The 24,302-nt window shown below is 61.2% G+C and overlaps 2 long non-coding RNA genes across 2 annotated transcripts in view; both read right to left on the minus strand.

Annotated features, from left to right (window-relative positions):
• Positions 1-206: 206 nt before the first annotated feature.
• Positions 207-2,496, minus strand: LOC138068744 (uncharacterized). Its single transcript, XR_011143476.1, has 3 exons — positions 2,363-2,496; positions 816-1,057; positions 207-546 (listed from the first exon to the last, which is right to left on the minus strand). It is a non-coding gene; the product is annotated as an uncharacterized lncRNA (long non-coding RNA).
• A 13,984-nt stretch (positions 2,497-16,480) lies between these two features.
• Positions 16,481-24,302, minus strand: part of LOC138068822 (uncharacterized) — a 70,682-nt gene continuing 62,860 nt past the window's right edge. The window contains exon 3 of the long non-coding RNA XR_011143584.1: positions 16,481-17,686. This is a non-coding gene — a long non-coding RNA (uncharacterized lncRNA). The remainder of the gene's footprint in view (positions 17,687-24,302) is intronic.

The raw sequence follows: 24,302 nt of genomic DNA on the forward strand, positions 1-24,302 counted from the left end.
CAGGGCCCCTGCTCAAAGAAAGGGCCAACCCGGGGGCGAGGAGAAACAGCCCCTTGGGACAGGAGCTCTCACCTACTGCAGCGAGATGGCCCCGGCTGCCAGCTGCCCCCTCTCCGCTCCAGCGCTGCAGCCAGGAGCTCTTCCCCGAGCAGGGAGAACGCAGCCTTCGGCAAGCTGCGAGCAGGCGTGAACAGAGACCGCGCACAGAACACAGCACATGGCACCTCGCCTCAGCTGGGGCTCGCGCCAAGTTTTATTGCCCAGAGCCCAAACACCTTCGCGTGGTGCCACCGTGCCCAAGTCCCACTTGGCGCTTCCTGGGGAGCAGGACGAGCTGGCAGGCGCAGGCCGCCTTCCTGCTGCGGCAGCTCCTGGAGGGGTGCGTGAAGGCCAAAGCCGGATTCTTGCTCTTTCGGGTGGCGGGGGGGGGTCTCTGGGAAAGCAGGTCACTTCCTCAGTGCAGCTGGAGTCTGAAGCTGGGGCCCCAAAGAGCTGCGGGAGGGGTGGGCAAGAGATGAAAGAGCAGCTCTTGCCAGCAACCAGCACCTAGGAAAACAAAACAGAGCTCTTCAGAAAGAGCAGGACCAGGCACTTTCCCTCTCTCAACACTCGGGCCCGACCCTGCGTCCCCCTCGGGGAGCAGGCGCTGGGGCTCTGCGCACTGCGGCTCTGCCTTCTGGCCTTCAGCGCATCCACAGAGCACGGCTCCTGCTGAAAACAGAGCAGAAACGCACACAACTAGTGGCCCCAAATATGAAAAAACAATAATAATAATGAAATAAATAAACCAGAGCCATAGCTTGTCTGGCACCTACCAGGCCTCAAAGGTCTCGGAAGGAGCCCGAGCGCCGCTGCTCTCTGCGCGCTGCCAGTGATGGGCAAAAAGCCTCTTCCTCCCATACGCAGCTCAGGCCCATTTCTCCTCCTCCTTCGTGTGCAAGGCGACAGCGCTGAACACCAAGAGGCCTACCTTCAGGGAGAAGGCGCCGGCACAGTACAGAAATGCCGAGGGGACGCAACATTCCTACTGCGTGGGCTGCAGGGGACGCCCAGACACCTAGAAAAGGAGAGACCCTCTCTCGAGTCTGGCACTGCACCACAACACAGCAACAGCATCTCTTGCGCACAACTCACACTCCCTCTCCTCTTTAGTGCCCCCTGCTTCCCTAAAAAGGCAAGGGAGCTCCAACAACTCCAAAAAGCAAAGCCAAAGAAAAGCAAGTCCAAAGTCCTCCAGTCCCTCCTACGCTCCAGTACATTGCAGCCCAGCCAGAGCTGTCCCAGAGAGCCCCTTCCCCTGGCACGAGACATTCCCACCGGCCTTACCTGCCGAGAGGAGCCCCGGGGAGCAAAACCCAGTCGGTCATGACCTACTGGGAACTGAAACACCCCACAGCCCTCTGGCAGCGGGAGCTGCACGCCCCAGTTGCCCCCTCAGACAGACAAAGCGGCCACGTTGAACTGACCCAGGCAACAGAAAACACAACCGAGCTCTCAGTGAGCACATCAGCTCCCAGCGGCCACAAAGGAAGCAGACAGAGATCTTGCAGAGACAGGACACAGCTCCCACTACGCTTCTCAGCTCCCCAGGCAGCTGAAACCCCAAAACAGCCTCGCCAGTAAAACACACCTTCTGGTTATGAACTTCAAAGATGGTTTTTCCCCCTGGCCAAATGATACGCTCTGATTCCACTTTCTACAGCAAAGGCTGAAAGCTCTGTACTGACAGACAGACAGACAAGGAAGGACCCCGCACCAGCGCCACAACACGCCGCGCCACCACCAGGCTCCAGCTGCTCCCACAAGGCTGGGAACCAGCCTGCCAACACCCGCACCCGAAGAAAGCCCGAGGAAGGGCGGCAGCCGCGCTGGAAACCTGCCGCCCCCGGCAGCGGACGAGCCCCCGGCGGGGCGGGAAGCGCCACCCGGCCGCCTCGGGGCCGCCAGGGAAGCCCCTGCCCGAGCGCTGCCCCCTCCCCGGCGCTCCGGACAGCCCGGCTGCCGGCTGCCAACGCTCCCTCCTCCGGCGCCGCCCGCAGCCCGCCGGGCACTCGCTGCACGGGCCGGCAAACAGCGCCCGCAGACACCCAGCGCTCCGCTGCCGGCGCTCGCTCCTCCGCGGCGCCCGCCGGTGCTGCCAGCAGCTCGCGGCCGGCACCATCGCGCACGTCCCGCTTGGTCCCGCCGCGCTGCCAACGGCGCTGCCACAACCGTTGCGCGTTGCCCAGGCGAGAGCGACCGGCCGCCCCGACCGCCTCCCCGCGCCCGGCCCGGCCCCCCCGCCGCCCCCGAGCCCCGCCGCGCCACGACCCGCCGCGCGTCCCGCAGCCTGCCGCTCTCCAGCAGCGCCGCGCCACCGCACCACACAGGACGCGACGCCACGCGACGGGACCCGGCCGCCGCCGCCAGGCGCCACCACACAGCCAGCCACCCCGCCGCCATCTTCGCCGCCGGCCGCTCGCTCCCCTCCCCCCCGGCCAGAGGCGGGAGCGGGGCGCCAATCAGCGGCGGGCGGCGCGCAGGCGCCCTCCAATGGCCGAGAGGCAGCTGGCCCGGCCGGCCAATCCCCGCGGCGGCCCGGGCGGAGGGCGGGAGGGAGCGGAGAGAGGCCGGAGATGGCGTCCGGCGGCCGTGGGCGCCGCCGAGCGGGCGAGCGGGCGGGCGGGCGGGCGGCGGGGCCGGGGCTGCCGGCGCCAGGGACGCGGTCCCCGCTGTCCCCCCTCAGTGTCCCCCTCGCTGTCCCCCCGTCCTCCCGCCCGTCGCCGCCCGGTCGGCTGTGGCCGGCGGCAGAGGGCAGCGGGGAGGGCAGGCGCCGTGCGCGGGCAGGGCAGGGGCTGCGGGCAGGGCAGGCAGGAAGCGGCGCTGCCTCGTGTGACCCACGTCGAGGCCCCGCCGAGCTCCTCCCGGCCCGGGTCGCCCCCGACGGGCTCGCCCGGTCCCAGGCCGCTCTCCCCCAGCTCATACAGTCCTGCCCAGGCTCGTGCGGGCTTGCGCGGCGCTTGCACAGCCCCTCGTCCAGCCCGAGGGGCTCCTACGGCCCCGCACGGGTCTCCACGGGCTTGTGTAGTCCCGCGCTGAGCTCGGGGGGGCCCGCGCCCGGCTCCACAGAGTCACAGCATGGTTGAGGTTGGCAGGGACCTCTGGAGATCATCTAGTCCAACCCCCCTGCTCCAGCAGGCTCCTCTAGAGCGTGTTGCCCAGGATCGCATCCAGACGGGTTTTGAATGTCTCCAGCGAAGGAGACTCCACCACCTCTCTGGGCAACCTGTGCCAGTGCTCACTCACCCTCACAGTCAAGAAGTTTTTCCTCAGGTTCAGGTGGACCTGCCTGTGCTTCAGTTTGTGCCCGTTGCCTCTTGTCCTGTCACTGGGCACCACGGAGAAGAGACCCGCCTCATCCTCTCGACACTCCCCAACCACCCTTCAGATACTTGCACACGTTGATGAGATCGCCTCTCAGTCTTCTCTTCTCCAGGCTCAACAGGCCCAGCTCTCGCAGCCTTTCTGCAGAGGAGAGATGCTCCAGTCCCCTCATCCTCTTTGTTGCCCTCCGCTGGACTCTCTCCAGTAGTGCCATGTCTCTCTTGTCCTGGGGAGCCCACAACTGCACCCAGTACTCCAGGGGAGGCCTCCCCAGGGCTGAGGAGAGGGGCAGGATCACCTCCCTCCGCCTGCTGGCAACACTCTTCCTCAGGCACCCCAGGATCCCATTGGCCTCCTTGGCCACAAGGGCACACTGCTGCCTCATGCTTCACTTGTTGCCCACCAGCACTCCCAGGTCCTTCTCTGCAGAGCTGCTTGCCAGCAGGTCAACCCCCAGCCTGTCCTGCTGCCTGGGCTTCTTCCTCCCGAGGTGCAGCACCTTGCGCTTGCCTATGGTGAACTTCAGGAGGGTCCTCTCTGCCCAGCTCTCCAGCCTGCCCAGGTCCCTCTCAATGGCAGCACAGTCTTCTGGCGCGTCAGCCACTCCCCCCCAGTTTAGTATCATCAGCAAACTTGCTGAGGGTGCACTCTGTGTCTTCCTCCAGGTCATTGATGAATACATTGAACAAGAGTGGACCCAGGACTGAGCCCTGGGGGACACCACTAGCTACAGGCCTCCAACTAGACTCTGCGCCACTGACCACAACCCTCGGAGCTCGGCCATCCAGCCAGTTCTCAGTCCACCTCACTGGCCACTCATCTAACCCCCACTTCCTGAGTTTACCTGGGAGGATATGATGGGAGACAGTGTCAAAAGCCTACGAGTTTCTATGGGCCTGAACAGGGCTCTACGGGCCTGTGCTGAGGTCATACGGGTTCACGCCATGCCCTGCAGGCTCATTTGCGTCCATGCCGGGCTCTGCAGGGTCCTACGGGCCCCCACAGGGCTCCACGGGCTCGTACGGACCCACGTGGGGCTCTATGGGCTCATCCAGGCCCCCGCTGAGCTGGTGCGGGTCCCTGCCAGGCCCTAGGGGCTCGTGCGGACTTGTGCTGGGCCCTCCAGGCTCATACAGGCTCGTGCCAAGCTCATACAGGCCTGTGCCAGGCTCTACAGGCTTCTAAGAGCCTGAACGGGGCTCTAGGGGCTTGTACAGCCCCATGCCGAGCTCACATGGGCTTGTGCCAGGCCCTGCAGGCTTGTATGAGCCCTTGCTGGGCTCTGCGGGCTCATACGGACCCCCACAGGGCTCCACGGGCTCGTAGGGGCCCATGCCAAGCTCATAGGAGCCCGTGCCAGGCTCTATGGACTTCTATGGGCCTGCACAGGGCTCTGTGGACTCATACAGAGCTGTTTGGGGCTGTATGGGCTCGTACGCCCCCATGCTGAGCACATATGGGCCCATGCCGAGCTCTGTGGGCTGGTACGGTCCTGCACAGCGCTCTACGGGCTCATACGAGCCCACGCCAGGCTCTGCGTGCTTGTGCCAGGCTCTGTGGGCTCGTACTGGCTCACCCTGAGCTTGTACAGGTCCATGCCAGGCCCTGTGGGCTGGTACGGGCCTGCACTGGGCCCTAGGGACTCCAACGGACTCGTGCTGGGCCCTACGGGCTCATATGGGACCGTTCCGAGTTCGTACAGGCCCGTGCCGGGCTCTCTGAGCTAGTATCAGTTTGCCGTTATCTTTGCTGCCTTACATCTCCCTTAGGCCTCCTCGTTGCAGTCTTTCTCCTTTCCCTTCCTCCCCTTAGACACGTCCTGTGTGGTTTCCAAGACATGTTAACCCCATCTTCTGTGCCCATAACTGAGGCTCTAAAGGAAGGCAGGCAGACAGCAGGAAAAGGCGGCAAAAGGAAAAGAGCGGCTTTTTGATAGGAAGCCGACAGTCTTAAAACCCATTAGGCTAGTAACTGGGGTGGAGTTATCTCATCGAACTTTAGGAAGCCAAACTTAAGGTCTGAACTGCTTCTCCGGGCTCCCTCCCTAGGCTGTGGAGAAAAACGGGCCCTTCCAGAGAGCCCTTCACCCAATCGATCCCAGAGAGCGGTGGGACTGCAGAAGGACTGCACGTCTCTAGCCGTTATGTCTGCCACCGGAGGAAAATGATAATCCTGTCTGAATGTAGTCTCAGGTGTGCAAGGAGTGTATCAAAGCATCTGGAAAGGACTCTCGCCACGTGGTGAGCCGAAATCCCGAATTCCAATTGTGACTCTGTGAAATACTGGGGTGCCAGAGGATTTCCTGGAACTGAGAAAGAGGTAGAAAAGCATGAGCAGACTAGTCAAAGAGATGCCACTTTCCGTTAAAGGAACGGGAGCCTGGAGGAGGGCTCTTCAGGAAGGAAAAGAGACAGCTGAGAGAGGTAGGAGAGAGCTGCCTGGAACGAAGTGCTGTGGGAAAGGGGAACAAGGCAAGTCTCGGTGTCCTTCAACAGCAGCTGGAGCTAGGAGGTGCCATACTGGAAGAGAGAAGAAAAGGAGGTATTCTTTCAGCCCCAAAGGGTTGGAGAATGGAAGCAAATTAAAGGGCATGCTTGATTTGTGGCCACGTGGAGACAGGAGAGCGAAGTAGAATTGCTGCTCTAACTTGTGCTGTTGTTGTTGGTGGTGCTAGAAACAGATCCCCTCCGGTGAGGCACGGCGACACGAAGAAGTCATTGCCTAGTGAGGAGAACAACAGCTTCTTTGACTACTCCCTCAAGAAAAACATAAAATAAACACACTCCTTGTCTTGGTGTGTTTGCTTCGAGCCTAATTAGGAATAGTAGGAAAAAAATGACATCACATTCCCCAAGAAAAAACACTGGTATTTACTGCATTTGTTCCTTTAATGATTGGAGATGGGGGGGGGGGTCTTATTTAGGCTGTGTATTGGCTTTGGTACATCAGGAAAACGGGAGACCAAGCTGACCAAACAGTGTGTGTCCACTTGGCACGTTGTGAATAGCTCTCGAGATAACACTGACCTTAATGACTATGTCCCTAGTGAATAGAAAAGGGCACCTGCTCACATGCGGTTTTACACACGCACCCCCGCACCCCCCCCCAAATTAAGATGTAACTCTTAAATCCTATCCTAGGGGATCATCTTAATTATCTGCATGGCAGACAGCTACAGTTATTTTGGATGCCTTAGTGCATCATAGCGAGTGGGGTACCCCAGGGGTCGATACTGGCTTCGATCGTGTTCAAGTTGTTCCTCAGAAACTTGGCTGAAGGGACAGCGTGCGCCCTCAGCGAGTTTGCAGCTGTTCTGAACTGGGCGGTATGGTTGCAACCCTGGAGGGTTGTAGCGCCGTTCAGTGGGAGCTCGACAGGCTGGAGAGATGGGCAGAGGGGAAGCTCATGAAGTTCAAGCCAAGGAAGGGCAGAGTCCTGCCCTGCAGGAGAAACACCCTGGTGCAGCAGTACAGGCTAGGGAGTGAGGTGCTGGGAGTGCAGGTGGCCAGCAAGTTGAGCACGAGGCAGCAACGTGCCCTTGTGGCCAAGGCGGCCAACGATCTCCCGGGCTGCAGTAGGCAAAGCACTGGCAGCAGGTGGAGGGCGGTCATCCTCTCCCTCTCCTCAGCCCTGGTGAGGCCTCGCCTGGAGTCCCGGGTGCAGGGGTGGGCTCCCCAATACAAGAGAGACATGGAGCTAGTGCAGTGAGTGCAGCTGAGGGTTCCTCAGATGCTGAAGGGATGGGGGCATAGGAGGAAAGGCTGCGAGAGCTGGGCCTGTTCAGCGTGGAGAAGAGAAGACTGGGGGGGGGGGGGAGGATCTGACCAATGGGTATAAATATCTGAAGGGAGGGTGTCAAGAGGATGGGGCCAGAGCCTTGTCAGAGGGGCCCACTGACAGGAGGAGAGGCAGTGAGCACAAACTGAAGCACAGGCAGGTCCGTCCGAACACGAGGACAAACGTCTTTGCTGTGGGAGTGACGGAGCGCTGGAACAGGCTGCCCAGCGAGGTCGTGCAGTCCCCATCCATGGGCATAGTCAAAAGGCATCTGGCTAGGGTGCTGGGCAACCCGCTCTAGGTGACCCCTCTGGATTGGACTAGATGACCTCCAGAGGTCCCTTCCAACCTCCACCGCTCTGTGAGTCTGTGACCAGAGCCCCATGGAGGCGCAGCGGCAGACAGAGGTGGCCGAGGGGCAGGCAGCCGTGCGGGCCTGAAGGGATGTGCCCTGCCCCTCCCTAGGGCGGCGGGTCACAGCAGGGTCCTTTGTGACCCCGTGGTGCCCCATGGTGTTGTTGGGCACCACTATGGCATGAGCAAGGCAGTGTCCGGGAGGATGGCAACAGGAAAGGAAGGAGCACGCAGGGCTGCTGAAGGAGCCCTTGAGCGCGCGATGTCTTTCCCTGTCGCCCCGGGCAGCCCCGCAGTGCGAGGCGTTTCCCCAAGGCACCCCCAGCTCAGACCTGGGTAAGAGGGCTGGGGCTGGGGCTGAGCAGCTCCCCAGGGCCTCAAGGGGGCCCTTGGCCATGGCCATGGCCAGGAGAGGAAGGAGCAGGCAGGGTGATGGGGTGGGGCTGGAGCTAAGGTGCAGGAGAGCTGGCGCCAGGGCCCAGCACACCTGCAGCGGGCAGGGGGACGCCAATGTCCCGCAGGGAACCACCCTCTGCTGGTGGGGTTAGCGAAAGGTTTTCCTTCCAAGAACATCTTGGCAAAGCCTGCGGGCATTTTCCAAATGACACCTTTTGCATGGAAAAGCCACAGCCGTGGGCTCGGCCTTCTCCAGCCAGGCTGTCTGCTAAGCCCAGGGGGACAGTGCAACTGTTTCCAGGTGCCAGGCCCGGCCTTAGGCTCCTCCATTCCCAACCTCCCCCTTTTCTTCCTCCCTGCAGGATGGAGAGGAGACCTCCCAGGCACCCCCGGGTGGCCTGGGAGAAGGATGGCTCCGTCAGCCGCCCTAGGGTGGCTTTGAAGGAGAAGAAGGATGGCTCCATCAGCTGCCCTAGAGCAGCTTTGAAGGAGAAGGAGGAGGATGGACCCCCCAGGCACCCCAGGGTGGCCTGGGAGAAGAAGGATGGCTCCGTCAGCCACCCTAGGGCGGCTTTGAAGGAGAAGGAGGAGGATGGACCCCCCAGGCACCCCAGGGTGGCCTGGGAGAAGAAGGATGGCTCCGTCAGCTGCCCTAGGGCAGCTTTGAAGGAGAAGGATGGACCCCCCAGGCACCCCAGGGTGGCCTGGGAGAAGGAAAAGGAGGATGGCTCCGTCAGCTGCCCTGAGGTGGCTTTGAAGGAGGAAGATAGATCCCCCAGGCTCCCAAGGGTGGCCTGGGAGGAGGATGAGAAGGATGGCTCCCTCAGCTGCCCTAGGGTGTCTTTGAAGGAGGAGGAGGAGGATGGACCTCCCAGGCACCCAAAGGAAGCCTTGGAGGAGGAGGAGGAGGAGGACGGAGGCCCTTCAGAGAGCCACCCCATGAGGGCCTCGGAAGAGGAGGAAGAGGAAGAGGAGGAGGAGGACGAAGACGAGGAGGAGGAGGAGGAGGAGGAGGGTGGACCCTCCACCTCCACCAGGGTTGCCTGGGAGGAGGAGGAGGAGGAGGATGGAGGCCCTTCAGGGAGCAGCTCGCAGCCGGAGCAGTGCTTGCCCCAGCCATTGCAGCCAGGTGAGCGAGTGGGCACCCCTGGGCTGGGCAGGACCGGGGGCTGCGAGCGCACCCGGCAGGCTGGCATGCGGGGTCCCCAGGAGCCTGGTGGCCCGGCGGTGCCTGAATGCCGGGGCCTGCTCTGAGCTTGGGAGCCAGCCCCCAGGAGCGCATCCCCCCCAGGGGGCCGGGGGGCGGTGGAGAGGAGCAAAGGGGACACAGCTCCTGCTCCACGGCCCAGGCAGGGGCAGGCAGCTCGGCTGGCGGGAGACAGAGCTTTGCAGCCTGCGCGCGAGCAGGTTTCTCAAGGGGACGCGCTTGGGGCTTTCCCCCGTGGGCTGGGCTCCAGCCTCGCCGCCTGCCTGCTGGGCACCTCCTGGACAGGCCTCAACTGGTTCCTGTCTGCTGCCAGCCCCGACAGCTCTGCCCACTCTCTTTCTTGGTCACATCTAGGGCAGCTTCTGCCAGGAGAGGAGGAAGCCCTGGGAAGCATGCGCACCTTTCTGCGAAGCGGAGGCAAGGTAACGGCAGGCACTTGTGCCTGGGCTGTGCCTGCATCTCCCGGTGGGCGGCCCCTGCACGTGCAACGCTCAGGCGGCCCCGCAAGGGCTGCTGGCTGTGCAGAGCTGCTCCCGTACGGGCACGCCACGCACCGCTGCGTGGCCGCAAACGCTCCGGTGCTGCTGCCCATGCCTCTGGCGCACTTACGCTCTCCGTCTCTCTCCTGCTGCTGCCAGGGAGAGGCCGAGAAGCTGCAGTTTCTGGCCGACGTCTGCATCCTCTGCAGAGGCGCCAGCACGGATGTCTTGCTGCGGGTCCTGCTTTTCCTGTGCAGGGTGGATCTGGCAAAGGCAATCGAGGTGAGGGCGCAGGCCGGGGCCTGGGGGAGTGGGCAAGCCTAGCCGGGCACTGGCACACCAGGGAGGCCAGGACTGGGGTGCGTGAGCGTGGGAAGGTGGGGAGCCCTTGCTCGTGAGCGCAGCGCTGCCCACTGCAGGGCTCCAGAAGCCACCGAGAGCGGGGCAACGAGGGGGCTGCCCTGGGTGCCAGCGCTGGGGTGCGACGGGGGCACCTGGGCTCTGCCAGCCTGGCAGGCTCCTCGCTGGCTGCTGACAGCTCCCACGCCGCGTCCTCGCTGCGCTCTCCAGGTGCTGTTGCGAGAGGAGCCCGTGGAGCAGCTGAGCACTGCGGTGCGGCAGCAAGCCTTCCTCGCCATCGCTGCAATGAGGTAGCTGCCCCAGCCCCTGCCTTGCTCAAGGCCTCCACAGCCTACGGACCTGACGGCACCAGCTGCAGCTGGGCGGCATCTCCCGTTCGGGGGGAGTCTGAGCGAGGCGTCTGCGGGGCCTCTGCTCTCCCCTGCACGGGCCTTGACAGTGCTGGAGACGGGAGGGCAGAGAGGGCCCCGGAGCCCTGTCCAGTGTCTCCGGACTTTGCTCACGAAGGCTGAGGCAGGAGCTGCAGAGGGTATCGGGCACATGCTGCCGGACCGTCCTCTGTCCCTGGGCCAGCATCACAGGAGGAAGAGGCGCCTCCCCAGGGGCCTCCCCACCTCGCTCCCCTAGCAGCATAGGCTCTGCCGCCCACCAGCTCTGGAGGTGCCACCGTCAGCCCCCGGCTCTGAGCAGCGCCTCTCCCTCCTTGCAGCAAAGCGAAGCTGGTGCTAGATCGCAACCAGCAGACAAGCCTCCTCCAGTCCTGCTTCTGCGCGGTCTTCTTCCTTCCTCCGACAGAGCACATGCAGAGCCTGCAGGCTGCCCTCTACTCCAAGGTACGCCCTGGCCGAGGGCTGCAGAGCCCGACAGTCCCCCTGGGCTGGTCCCCGGCTGCTCTGTGCCGAGAGATGAACGCAAGCTCCAAGCCAGAGCAGCACTGCAGCGTGGCTTTCCCACCCTCGTGCCTTTTCCCCCTTGCCCTGGCGATGGCCCCGCGTAGTGTCGCCGAGCTGGTCCTCGTGCGGCAGCTCCTCTGCCCTAAGCCTCTCCCTGGGCACCGCAGGGCCCTGGGTGTCCCCCTCAGGCTGCAGGGATTCAAGCCCCTCTCCTGCAGGCAGGGGGCTCCAGGGAAGAAGTGCCACAAGCCTCTGTCTTCCTTGCAGACGCTGGCTGCCCTGGACAGCATGCTGCAGGCGCTGGTGCTCACATGTCTCTCGCCTGCTCTCCTGGAGCTGCAGAACATCCTGCAGGTGTGGCATTTAGGCAAAGAGTGGCCTTCACAGGGACTGTTTCTCACCCCAAAACAAAGGGACTCTCTGGAGGGGACCTCCCTCTGCTCGGCCCCGCAGCGCTAGGGGCAGAGAGCATGCCGCAGGGAGAGGAGCGTCTCCCTCGGGGGAGCGAGGCTTCCCCACCGTGCTCTTCTGCAAGCCCAGGGTCTCCTGGCTGCAGTCAAGAGTCCTTTCTTGCCCACCCGACTCCTGCAGTGGAAGGCAAAGCCCTAACCCCTGGCCCTCCGCGACAGGAGGGCCCAGCGGGCCCTTTCTGGCAAGCAGCAGAGGCTGCAGGAGCCACGGGAGCCTGCTGCCTGCCCGGCTCCAGCCGCTCAGCCGAGGGGACTTGTCCCTAGTTTGGGGGGACTCGCAAGGCAAGAACCCACTTACGGGCTTTGCTCCTGCTCCCAGGAGCTGAAGGGCAAAGCCGAGCAGGCATCAGCAGAGCTGCCTCGCTTGCAGCAGCTGGCAGGTCACCGCGCAGACCAGCAGCTTTTCTCCTCCCAGGTCCTGCTGCCCTTCCTCCGGTCCAAGCAAGCAGCCACGCGCCAGAGGGCTGTGGGGCGCATTGCCGAGCTCACGCAGCTCCTGGTCATCCCTCCCTTGCTCAAGGTAAGCCGCCTCAGGACCAGGCAACCTCCAGGCGCCCCATCACCCCTCCATGGTGCTCCGGAGCCTTCTGCAGCTCCGCGCTGCCTCCAAGGGAAGCCTGGCTACAAGGTAGGGCACCCAGCAAGGCCCTGCCCCGAAGCTATGCTCTTGGCCATGCCTCGGTGGGCTTCCTCCTGCAGGCCCTGCTCTCTCAGACGCCACCTCTGCTCGCAGCCCTGGGCAGGGCAGCACTGCCCTGGGCACACGCTGTGGGCCCAACAGCTCTGGCAGCCCTCCCTGCCCAGCCCCTTTGGTAGGCCCTCCACAGCTCCCGCTCACCTGCGGTCCAGTCACGGCTTAAACGTGGCCTCGGGGCTTTGGTGGCAAGCAGCACCCTTCAGCCCTGCCTCCCTCCCCCAGGTCCGCTCGCCCTTGGAAGGAAGCAGTGACGGCCCTGACGACTGCAGGAGGAAGCAGTTCTCCATCCTGGGTGGGCTGGTGGGACACGTCATCCTGTGCTGTGCCTGCCAGGACCAAGGCACCAGTCACGGAGCTGCAGAAGCTCTTCACCACCTGTACACGTTCATCCTACAGGAAGAAAGTAAGAGAAGCGGCCGCAGGCTGAGTCCTCCCACACACGCACAGAGCCAGGCAAGGGCAGGCAAGACACCGTGCTGCCTCAGCCGCTCTCCGCAGCAGCAGCAAAGAGCCAGAAACTCCTGCCTTGTAGGCGCAGGGCAAGCACTGCGTAAAGGCCAGGGCCCACAGAGGCCAGGCTCAGCGTAGCGGGCCCGTAAGCAGGAGGCCACGGGGGATGTGATCTGCAGCCAGCTCTCTGGGGAGAGAGGGGGCATGCACACACTACTTAATAAGCAGCAGCCACCTCCTAGACTTCACGCAGGGCCGTCAGCTGCCTTGCTGGAATCCCTCGCCCGCTTACCAACGGGCTGGAAAACCTTCAGCAGCCCCTGCTCCTCTTAGGGCTTCTGTCTCGCTTCCTACTAGAACGGCTGCTCAAACGCCTCTGCCTCGTGGTAGTCTTAAAAGCCGTTTCCCCTCCCACCTGCCTTGCGATAGGCCCAGGACTTCCCTGGAAAGCCTGCTCCCCATCCATTTCTGGCACGCCTGCTTTCTCTGCCAGCAACGTTTCTCGCTGAGGCCTGCAGGGTACCACCTCTGAGTCACCATCCTCCCTCCTAATTGCCCTGTGTCTCCCCTCCTGTCCAGGCATGGGGCTGTCCCAGGATAGCCCAAAGCACCTGCAGATCCAAAAGGACAGGGAAGAGGCAAAAAGCCGCCTTTCGCCGCCCAACAACGTTAGGGAAATCACCGCGGTAAGGAGCGCCTCCGTTGCTGGGACTGCCGGCCGTGGGGTCAGCACGATGCTCAGATGAACAGAGGGACCCTTTGACAGGGGGACTAACGGGTGCTTGCCGTCATCGGGCAGGGGGCTCACCTTGTTCTTGAGCATGGACTAGCCACAAGTTTGTGGCCTGGCCCCCTCCCCCCCCCCCACCAGAGCTCTGCTTCCCCACAGGAGCAGCAGAGGGGCACCCTGAGCCCAACCGCCCACTTCCGGCCTGGGGCCATCACCCAGCCCAGCTCAACCCCTGCTCCTGGCTCTCCTGGCAGCACAGAGGCAGCACTGCCACACGTTTCTCTCCAGAGCCGCGCTCACTGCTCAGCTGGGCAGCAGCCAGCAGCACGAGGGCACTGCGTGTGATGCATCTCTCTTCCCTGCCTCCTTTGTCCTCTAGATGTTTGCAAAATACCTCCAGGCCTCGGAGAGAGCAGATCTCATTGTCGTAGCCATCAGGGCCATGAGCTGCTCCAGTGCCTTTGTCACACAGGCAGCCGCTCACATGCTGGATGTGCTGGTGACAGAGGACGCCTCTCAGCTGAAGCACGTAAGTCGCCTGCGGCTGGCATGGCTGGGGCTCGAGCCCTGCAGGGCATTGTTTTCCCTCTGAACGCAGGTCTCCCCCCTAGGCACCTAAGAGCCTTTGAGGCCAGCACGGAGCAGTGGGAAGGGAAGCAGTTGTCGGTGGGAGCTGGAGAAATGCCTCCCTCCATGCCATGTCCCCTGCAGGTGGCCAACATCATGAGGTGCATCTGCAGCTGCCTGATGGCCATCAAAGAGGTGTCTGCCCGGCACAGCGTGAACAGGGCTCTTCTGGAGCTGACCTGCGCATACCCTCACGAGGCAGTCGTGAGCCTCTTGCACTGTTCGCCGACATGCAACAGGTACGGGGCTCAGCTGCCTGCAGGGCTCAGGGCCCAGCAGCCTTGGGAGCTCATGCCATGGGGGCTACCAGAGAGGTGGAGATCTCCAGGACCCCCGCTGAGGGACTGGCCCCAGTGCTGGTGCATGAGGCAGGGCTGCAGCAGGCAGAGGTGATCAGGCCTGCCTGGAGCGCTGCTCGAGTGAGCCGCAGAGCCTGGCTGCCTTGGTGCCTGCCTGCGCCATAAGGAACTGCAGCTCGGCCACGTGCTGCTGGTGGGGCAGGGCGCGCTGGCTGTTGCTAGCAAAGGGCAGTGGGCAGAGGCAGGGCTGGTGGCCAGCCTGGGCCCTCCAGGGTAGCCAGGCCACGGCGCGCCCAAGGCAGCCTGCTGACAGAGCGCTCGGGGCCTACAGCGCTGCCAAGGCCATGTGGCGGGTGATGGTCTCGGAGCCCGGCGCTGCAGAGAAGGTGCTGCCCCAACTACTGAGGCTGCTGGAGGACTCTGGGACCCAGGCTGCTGGACCACTGGGCAAGACATCCGCCTTCATCGGGAACAACGCGGGCATCCTTTCGTGGGCTGTGAGTTTCCAGGCGAGGCCTCCATCACCTTCAGGGCTGCGCTTGCCTCCCCAGGCAAGAGGCAGCGCTCCCTTTCGCCCTCCCCATCTGCCCCCCAAGATGTCACCTCCCACAGGGCACACACACCTCAGGGCCATGGCCAGCAGGGCTCTGCCCAGCGTCTAGCCTCTGCTGGGCCAGTGCACTGGGCTGCCGAGCACCGCCTGGAGCCCTGCGCGCACAAGCTCGGGGCCTGCCTGGGCAGCTCTCTGGCCTCCTGGGTCTCTGCATCTCCTGGCCTTCCTCAGCAGGCTGGAAGCTTGTGCTAGGGGCAGGCTTAGCGGTTGGGACAGGGTTCAGGGCCAGGCAGGGCCCACGCACAGCCCAAGCAGGCTGCAAGGGCTGACACAGGAGATAACGCGAGAGCCGCCCCCCTCCCCCCCCCGGCCCAGGTTGATGTCCATGCCCACGCAGGAAGGCTCGATGGGCCCATGCCACAAACAGGAGCTGAGCCTCAAGAGCTTCCATGACTTAGCCCTGCCCAGACAGCCAGGCCGCGCGCACACCGCGCTGCATCTGCTGGGGCACAGGGCAGCGCCTGAGCCTCACGCCCCAAGCTCGGCCAGGGCAACACCGTCTCACCACTGACAACCGTCTCTTGGGTGTTTGTTGCAGGCAACCAGGGCGCTGCACGAGATTCTCCATCAGCCCCTCTGCCCCCAGGAGGTGAAGCTCTTTTTCCCCCAACTCCTCCTGGCACTGCTCTTCCGCATTTCCCTCGCTCTCGAGATGATGCCAGAGGAGGTTGCTGTCTTCTGGGGGCAATGCCAACAGCATCAGGCTGCTGCCTCCAGCCCCACCAGGTACTGCCTCCCACTTCCCCCACCTCTGCCCTGCACCTGGAGCCAAGGCCAGGGCTCCCAGGGTGACCTGGCCTTTTCTCTGCGGGCAGGTGCGCAGCAGAGGCCATGAAAGCACTGCTCTGCTGGGCCAACTACAAGAGCCAAGTGCTTGCCCTGGAGAGCAAGGGCGCCTGGGACATGCTCCTCACTGCCGCCACCCACCACTGCGGAGTGGCTTTGCTGGCCATGTGAGAGCCCCCTTCTCCCCGCTCTCCCCTAGCCCTTCTCCCCACTGATGGGACGCCCTACACAACCCCCTTCCTCGTGGCTGACAGGCCGGCCCCAGCTCTCCACAAAGGAGCTGCACTCTCAGCCCTTGTCACTGAGGGATGGCACAGGGGAACGGCAAAGGGCTGGGTGTGGATTCGGGGGGTGGTCTCGCTCTGTCGCTGCCCAGCTCTGAGAGCTCCTCTCCTGGAGGAGAGCTGGTGTTACCAGGCACAAAAGAGGGTGATGCACAGCAGCAGTCGCCTCCCCCACCCCCACCAAGGGCAGCCCAGCAGGGAAGGGGCAGGAGGCACAGGGGAACACTGCAAGAGCCCGGGGGGTGGGGGCACGGGGCAGGACTCCACAGTGCGCAGGACATGGGCTGTGCTGCAAGGCAGACTTCAGGGCAGGAAGGGAGCTTCTCCAGCCTCCTCCACCAAAACGAGCCTCCTCCTGTTGGACACTGCCTTTCTAATGGCAAGCTGGGGTGGCAAGACACCACACCTCCAGGAGCAAATGCTGCTGCCTGCTGGAGCTGAGCACAAACATGGCCTCACCCTGCCTGGCCTGTGGGAGAACACCTAGACTGGGCAGTGCCATGCCACAAGAGGTTGGCCTGCCCTGCTCAAGGCCAACACTACCTTCTTCCCCCTGCCAGAGAGATGAGGAAGGCCCCCAGGCCCCAGCGTGCCTACATCTTCCACCACCTGCTAGAGCTGCTCAGCAGGGAGAAGCCCTCCCATGAGATCCCTGCTATGGCTTTCCTCGTCGAGGTGAGCTCAGCAGCCAGCGCTGCATCTCTGGGGTGCCTCAAACCACTCTGCTCTCTTGTGCCCACCACTGCACCGTGGGTGGCAATGAATGGAGCGGGGTGGTGGGTGCACTCCGAGCAGTACCTCGGTCCATTTCTGGTGGGGGAACGCTTGCCACTACCTGTCTTTCCTATCTATCTGCTTTGTGCCTGCTCTCCCTACTCAACTGCTCCTCAGAGGCATGACAGTAAGAGGCTGCAGCTGGTGGCCAGGCCTGGAGGAACAAGCGAGCTAGCTGCACAGCGTGCCCTGAGGCACAGGACAGGGCCACAGGGGCTCTCCCAACCACTGCTGCCTTGCCCGGGTCTGGTGGCCTTGCCCTCAGCTGGTGGTTGGATCCAGCACTGCAGGATATGGGGAGTCCTGCAGCTTTGTCAGTCTGCCACTGCTGTGTGTGTTTCAGCTGCTGGGCTGTGCTGACCTCAGGGGAGAGGACCATCACATCCTGAACCTCTTCCTGAGATACCTGCAAAGCCAGAGCTCAGTGATGCGCAGGCTGGTGTTCAGGGGCCTCCTCAGGCTGTGGGAGAGACCTGAGATGGTGAGCGAGCGGGGACAGCCAGCTGAAGCCATGCCAGAGGCCTGGGGCTGGGTAGGAGGGGCTGGGTAACTCCGTAGCTTACAACTCAGGAGCTGTCCTCTTCCTCTGCCCACTTTGGGAGTCCTTTGGGACAGGGCCCTGGCTCTGCTGCACAAGGAGAAAGGCACCGGTGCCGGCAGCAGACCCAGACCCTGGCCCTGCACCAAGCAAGCCACCTCCAAACCACCTCAGTCACGAGAATGCTGTGCTGAAGGAAGTTGCCGCCTTTCCCACAGGCAAGGAAAATGCAGGCCCTCTTGCCAGCCCTCATGGAGAGCCTGCAGGACGCAGACAGGGACATCCGCGAGAAGGCCCTAGCTCTGCTCAGCCGCATGATCCATCTCCTGGACGGGCAGAGGGCCAGCCTCATCGTTCCGCAGCTGGCTGAGAAACTCTTGCCACTCTTCGATGATGTAAGGCTCGGGGGAGAGTCGGGCGCCCGCTGGACGCTGGGTCCCCCAGGATCTGATGCGGATGGCCAGCCCAGGCTGCTCCAGCCACATTGAGCCCCTTGCCCATCGTGGTTTTGGAGCAGCCAGGGCTGAGCTCCTCTCCTCTTCCTTCCCACCAGGAGTCCGGCTGCGTCAGAAACCTCTCCATCAACCTCCTGAAAGATATGATGACAATGGTAGCGGGCACCACAAGAAAACTGATGAGGAAGCAAGTGCAGAGGAGCCTGCTCCTCCTCTTCTTCCACTTGCACGACCAGGTCCAGAGCGTGGCCCAGGTGTGGATTTCTGACCTGACCAGTCATTGCGGGAGGGCAATGCTGACCCCCTCCCCACCTTGGCTGGGCCTCAGCATCAAGAGCAAAGGCTGCCAGCAGTCGCTCCCTTTGAATGGGTGTTACCTTGAGGCCCAACCTCCGGAGGCCCTGAGGAGGGCACAGAGCCTCCTCCCTGTCTCTACCAAGCCACCCACTGCACTGCCTTCATCCTCCTGCCATGCCTCTTCCTGCACAGATGCACAGAGAGCTGAGGTCCCCTCACAGCCCCACTCCCTCCCTACAGCCCTCCACCAGTGCGGGCCATAGCAAGAGCCCCGGCAGGCCCAGAGCTAGCAGGGGCTGAGCAGCTGGCCATTTCCCAGAGCTCCTCCACCTGCTCCAACAAGGCTCGGCAGCCATCCATGGCCAAAACAGCCTAAGCACTCGAGGCCCCACAGGTTTCCCAGCTGTCCCTGCAGGAGTCAAAAAAACAGGGTTATGCTCTCCCCATCACGGCCCTCCTCCCCTCCTGCCCCACCACACTCTGCCCAGGGGACACCCAGGTAGAGGGGCGCAGCATGTCTAAGGCATGACCACCACAGCAACAGAGTTCACCCTACCCATGGCCAGGGCACTTGGCCCCTGCAGAGGGGCGCAGCACCCTCAAGGGGTTGCGAGAGCCAGCACGTTGCCCAGCCTCCCCCAGCCTGGGGAGGGCAGAGACACACAGACTTGCAATCAGGGCAGAGGACCAGCCCTGCATCTGGAGCCTGGCCACAAGGCAACAGCAACCGAGCAGGACAGGGAGCCCAGCACCCTGCTGGGAAGCCCCAGGGGAGGCTCTTCTGCCCGAGTCCTGCACTGCCGTCTCTGGGACTGCAGCACTTCAGCCTCCTCCTGGCTTGGCTACAGCTCAGCACCTCTTGGCCATCTCTGTCCTGCTGCCCTGGCAGCATGTGGCGCCCGAGATGGTGGTTGCCTCACATCTCTGCCTGGGGCACTGAACCCAGTGGCAGACTTGGTGCCCAGCTGCAGCATCTTCCCACCACGGGCTAAGAAAGGCTCTGAGCCTCACCACAAGGACGGGGGCACAGGATCTCCTCCCCTGGGCCACGGTGGCATCTCCCACTCTCTGCTGCTGTGCAGGCCTCGCAGGAAGCCCTCCTGGGCGCTGCCAAGTTCCTGAAATGGCAGCAGCTCACCTACCTCACCGAGACAGGACAGACAAGGCGCATCAGCGAGTACCTGGTAAGCACAGCCCCAAAGCACCCAGCCTGCATAAGGCCTGGGCCCCTCCAGGCCCGAGCTGTGCCCCTCACTCACCTCTGGCATGCTCAAGCAACTCCAGCCCACCTGGCACCTCATCATCCCTGGGCAGCACCGGGGCCTCTGCTCCCTCCAAACCCGAGCGCTACGCGCCTCCTGGCCGGGCACCGTGAACGCCCTGGCAGGCGATGGAAGGGGAGACTGCTCCTAGGTGGAGGTGCTGGCCAGCTGAGGGGGGAGGCTCTGCACCAACCCTTGTGCTCTCCCCAGCTGGCAAAGGAGAACAACAGAGCAGAATACCTGCGCCAGAGCCTGCGCTACCTGCAGAGCCCGCAGGAGCCCTTGCAAGAGGAAGCCGTGAGGTTCCTTGGTGAGCCACAACCCCTCCGGGGGTCCCTCTCTGTCCCAGGGCAGCTTGGCCCCAGCCCTGGCTTTTGGGCTGGCAGCCACAAAAGCCAGGCCAGCAGGGCTGGGAAGGAGCTCTGCTGCTGGCAGTGCGCTGGGGAGCAGGATTTGTGACAGGCTGTGTGTGCCTAGGGCTCATTGGACGGCAGATGAGGGAGCAGGATGAGGAGGAACTGCAGCACATTTGCAAGGGTGAGTGAGGGCAGTGGCAGGTCAGCCAGGGCTGACGGGGAGGAAGACACACCCTGGGCAGTGAGCACCAATCCCCACTCCCTGGCAAGCAGGGCTCTGCTCCCCCCTCACGCAGCAGGGGCCTTGTGGGGAGAGGAGAGAGACTTCAGGGGCCCTTGGGACATTCCTGGCCAGACACTTGCTGCTGAGCCATTTGTCCCCCCGCTTCCTCCTGGCCATGGGAAGAGCTAGGTGGGACTAGCCCCGGCAGCAGGGGAGGGGAAGCCTGGGGTCTGCGCAGATCCAGGGGGGTTGATCTCTGCTCTGGTCCTTGCTCTTTCAGCCCTTGAAACCTTGCAGAAGAGAGCCAGGCCCTCCACTTGTTCGCTGGTGGCCCAAACCATCCTGATCCTGAGAGCTTCAAGGACAAAGTCTCCAGCCAGAGCCAGCCAAGGAACCCTCTCCTCCTGGATCAGGAACAAGTGGCAGAGGTGGCAGCGGCCTCTAAGACACAGCAGCCTTTGCTGCTGCACCTCTGCTCACTTCTGAGCCTGGCCTGCTCGGCCCATGGCCGCCACCTGAGCGCGCAAGGAACTTTGGGGGCTTCCTGGCCTCTCTGCCGCTGCCAGGCCACCCTGTGCTTGTTAGAGAAGGACATGGTAACTCAGATGGTAACTAGCTTAGCACAAGTCTAACCCTTGCTTAGCACTAGCATCTCAAGTAAACAAAGCCTGCAAGCCTCCAGGCCAAACTGTCAAACTCGAGAATCAGTGCTGACCACATAACCACAAGGTCAGTTCAAATCAGACACACAACTAGCTAATGAAGACATACAACAGGGTGCATGCAGGAGACAAGACCGGATGCACCTGGGTGGTGGTTCACCTCTGAGAGGACAAGGGACCATGGAAGACAAGGACATGGCAACCAGCCCGGGATGTAGGCCAAGACCAATCAGAAAGAGAGAGACCACCAACTCAGTACAAACTGAACGAGACCTTCCCTGGCAGGCAGGGAAATAAGACTGTAAAGAATCTCTTTGTTCGGGGTCCCTCCTTAGAGGCATCCACCTCAAGCTCTCGCTTTGCTGCGCCACCAACAAATAATCAATTCATTTTGCTGCTAGACCTGTGCGAGACTCTGCTCCTTGGAAACCTAGGCTCAAACTGTTTCCATAGCACTGCTACACTTTCCCCAAAGCAGCAGCCCTGCCTCTTCACCACATGTCGGGATCTTTTCTTGGTGGAAACTAAACAGCAGAAAACTCAGGCCCTGAAGGAATCAGGATCATCCCGAGAGAGCTAGGACACGCACTCTTCCCGCCCGAACACACTCACACACACACAGTGTCTTTGCCACAAAGCGCCAGCTACTCTGCTGGGGTGCAAAACCAAGAGGCAAGGAGAAGAAAAGCTTTCGCGTCCCCTGCTCTCTCCAGAGACGTGGTGGAGCAAGAGCAGGCCTCGCGCTCTGCAGGGCTTACGAGTCCCGTCAAAGGGTCTCTGGGGTCTGAGATGCAGCTCCAGACCTTTTCTAGCACTATGGCCTACAGCACACAGGCCCTGGCATTGCCCATTTGTTGCCTCAAGTGCTCCATGCTGAGATGGAGGGCAACCAGGGCAGATCCCAGCGGACACGTCCTCCCGCGGGGTCAGTCCCTGTTCTAAGGGGGTCCCCCTCACCTTAGGACATGCAAGAGCATCTTTCTCCAGCTGGCCTCTGCCTCAACACTGGAGAGGAGAAGCTGGCAACAAATTGTAGGAGAAGGACTTTTTCCAAAAAGGGGCCGCAGGAGCAAGTGAACTGGTCATGCTGACCTTGTTGAACCATAGCTGATGTACTACTAGCCTCTTACCTTCACTGTTACCTGGAAAGCTGAGGACAAGACAATACAGCTCTTCAAAAGCCACCTCCTTGCTGATGTGTAGACTATCTTCGACAACAAACACAAGCTAATCAAGGTTGGTTTCCAACACTAGGGAAGAGAACCTTAGGCTCAACATGTTCAAATGTTAGCTTAGATGTTTATTATGCTCCTGCCATCATCAGCCCCTCTCAAAGTAGGCTTATTTACAGATGTCTCCAACCACTGCCACTTTTAGGGCTTCCAATGCATGTTTCCAGGGCCCAGCCCCTACAAGGACAACTCCTTAGCTGACGTTTCAGACACATCACTGCAGAGGGTATTCAGCTAGAGACATACATACAAATACACACCCAGAAACCAAGACAAGCAACTTGAAATGAATACAGCGAGCTTGTTTTCTGCTCGTTAACATGTATCCTGGTGGAAGAAGGACTGAGGGTGCCAGCACACTAAGCAAAGCTTCTCTACCAAGAGAGAAGTCTCAAAGCATGGCTGGCTACTAGGTCACAATATCTCTTCCAGTGCTGCCTCCTTAGCAAACAGGAGAGAATACGCCCGTTCCCCCCTCCACCCCCCCTCATTGAACAAGTCCTGAAACAAAGAAAGTTGGATTATTTCTTACTAGAAAATTCTACCCAATGGGGCACGTTTGGCTGAGAGAGCTCAGTTCCAGGAACTCGCTTGCATTACTTTTTGGCCTTAGTACTCACGTACACTAGAGGATAACACTATTCCTTTTAGCTTTAGGGCTAATCACCACCAATATCCTTGCATGGGCGAGAGAAAACTCATCGGAATACTTTCTACTAGTAGCACTCAAATTTCACTGCACCTATTACCATCTGACTAATGCCCCTTTCCCAAAATTCCTCCACAATGCCTTCCAAAGGAGAAGGCACAAAGAAAGTTAGCTGCTTTACTTATCCCACAGCTTGGAGCCCATCTGTGAAGGATGACAGATCCAAGGACCACCCTCCCCTCCCCCCCAATACACGGGAGGAATGCTGTCAAGAGAAGCAGAGACTCTGCGCCCTTTAGGGCTCACAGGAGAGCGATGGAGTGATTTACCATAGTTTTGGCCAAGGACCCTAGCATCACCTCAACAACAAAGGACACTGCAAGATGCCTTTGTTCTAGACAAACTGCCTACATCAGCTAAGTGTAAACACACCTCCTTCTAGGTACAGGCAGCTATTGATGACTCTCACCACGCTGAAATATAGGCCTAGGACGGCAGCAGTGGCTTTGAGAAGCAAAGGCACAGAGTACAACTTAGAGAAGTGCAGGCCTGAAGCGATAAGGGATGGGACACAGACTCGCCACTGGAGACCTCCTGGCTATAAACTACTCAGCCAGGCGAGGATGGGGAGCGTATACGTGGTTCAGCCCAACATGAAGTCTACAAACCCAACGAGGAACAAAGGAACTCTGAAGAGAGCAGCAGGCTTGAGCTGCTTTCAACCCCCATTTTCCTTCCTGGCCACTGGACACACTCGGTGTCGCGACAACGAGGATATTCTACAGACCGGTCAGGACACTGATGTTGGGATTCAACTGGATATTGCAATTGCTGTGCTCTGCTCAGCGTATATTGTTCTTTCAGTGCACTGCTGGGACACTGTGCTCAATCAAAATCCTGTGCGACTTCAACACAATTCAAATAAGTACACATCCTATTAAGCATTAAACCCTCCACACGTGGAATATTAAAAAAAACCCAGAGCATTGGACTCTGACATGAAGTCAGATGGGTGCAGCTGCACCCATCTACAATCCGATTCAAACACGTACTCAGGCTCAGAAATGCTCTCAGTCATGATCGGGGCCAGTTTGGAACAGGTTACACAGCAAGTAGCACGCTCTGCAAAACCCCATTCGGCTCTAGTAGGGTCACGGGGGCGTACTGGTCCCAATGACTGATATGCTTTCCATTTCTTCCGTTCCAGTTTGGACCACCTCTTTGTGTTCTCATTTCCACCCCCAGGGTTTGCCTTCCCATAAGGGCGAACATAATGGACAAGCACTAAGAGAAAACCCAGGTACACTCTTCCTCCAGGAGCCTCAAGCTCCCATCAACTGTTGCAACCTCCTTCCTTGGTTGGGCCATTTGCAGCTCTCTCATTTTTCTGGACGCGTCTGGAGGAATCCCTGCACTGCCCACTATCCACCAAGGACCTAAACATTTGACTCCCCTCCTTGGTCCCTGACCATTTTCAGGTGGAACCTCAGTTTCTGCTTTCTGTAGTGCTTGCCACACTGCTGCTGCTGCTTCCCCCACTTTCTCAGGGGAAGGTCCTCCCATCAGAACACCATCTCTCTATTGGTGCAGTTTCCCATCTGGAGGCAGTGCGACTGTCCGTACAAGTTCAGCAAGGGCAGCAGGAGCAATCGTGGGGGAATGCTTGTCCCCCTCCTTGGGGGGGGAGGGGGGTGGGGTGGGGGGAAGTCTGGTAAAGGTATATTGCATTCCCTCCCCAGGGAAAGCCAACTCCTCTTTATCCTCTTCCTGCAAGGGGACCAGAAAGAACATCTCCTTCCTGGCTAGCGCCACCATCCAGGGGCGTGCAGCTGCTTGCAATAGAGCTGTTAACTCTGCACTATTTGGTCCAGCAGCTGTTAAGGGGGCCCTGATCACTCAGTCCCAAACGCCACTTCCCCTCTGCTTTCCCAACTGGCCACAGAGGCGGGTCATATGGGGAGTGGGCTTTGGAGATCATTTGTCCTTTCTCCAAATCAGCTCTGGCTTCAGAAATCCCATTGCGCGCCGCAGCAGAGATCGGCTATTGTTGTCCGCCAGCGATTTCTCAA

This window comes from Struthio camelus, chromosome 11 (assembly GCF_040807025.1).
Source record: "Struthio camelus isolate bStrCam1 chromosome 11, bStrCam1.hap1, whole genome shotgun sequence".
Taxonomy (NCBI): domain Eukaryota; kingdom Metazoa; phylum Chordata; class Aves; order Struthioniformes; family Struthionidae; genus Struthio; species Struthio camelus.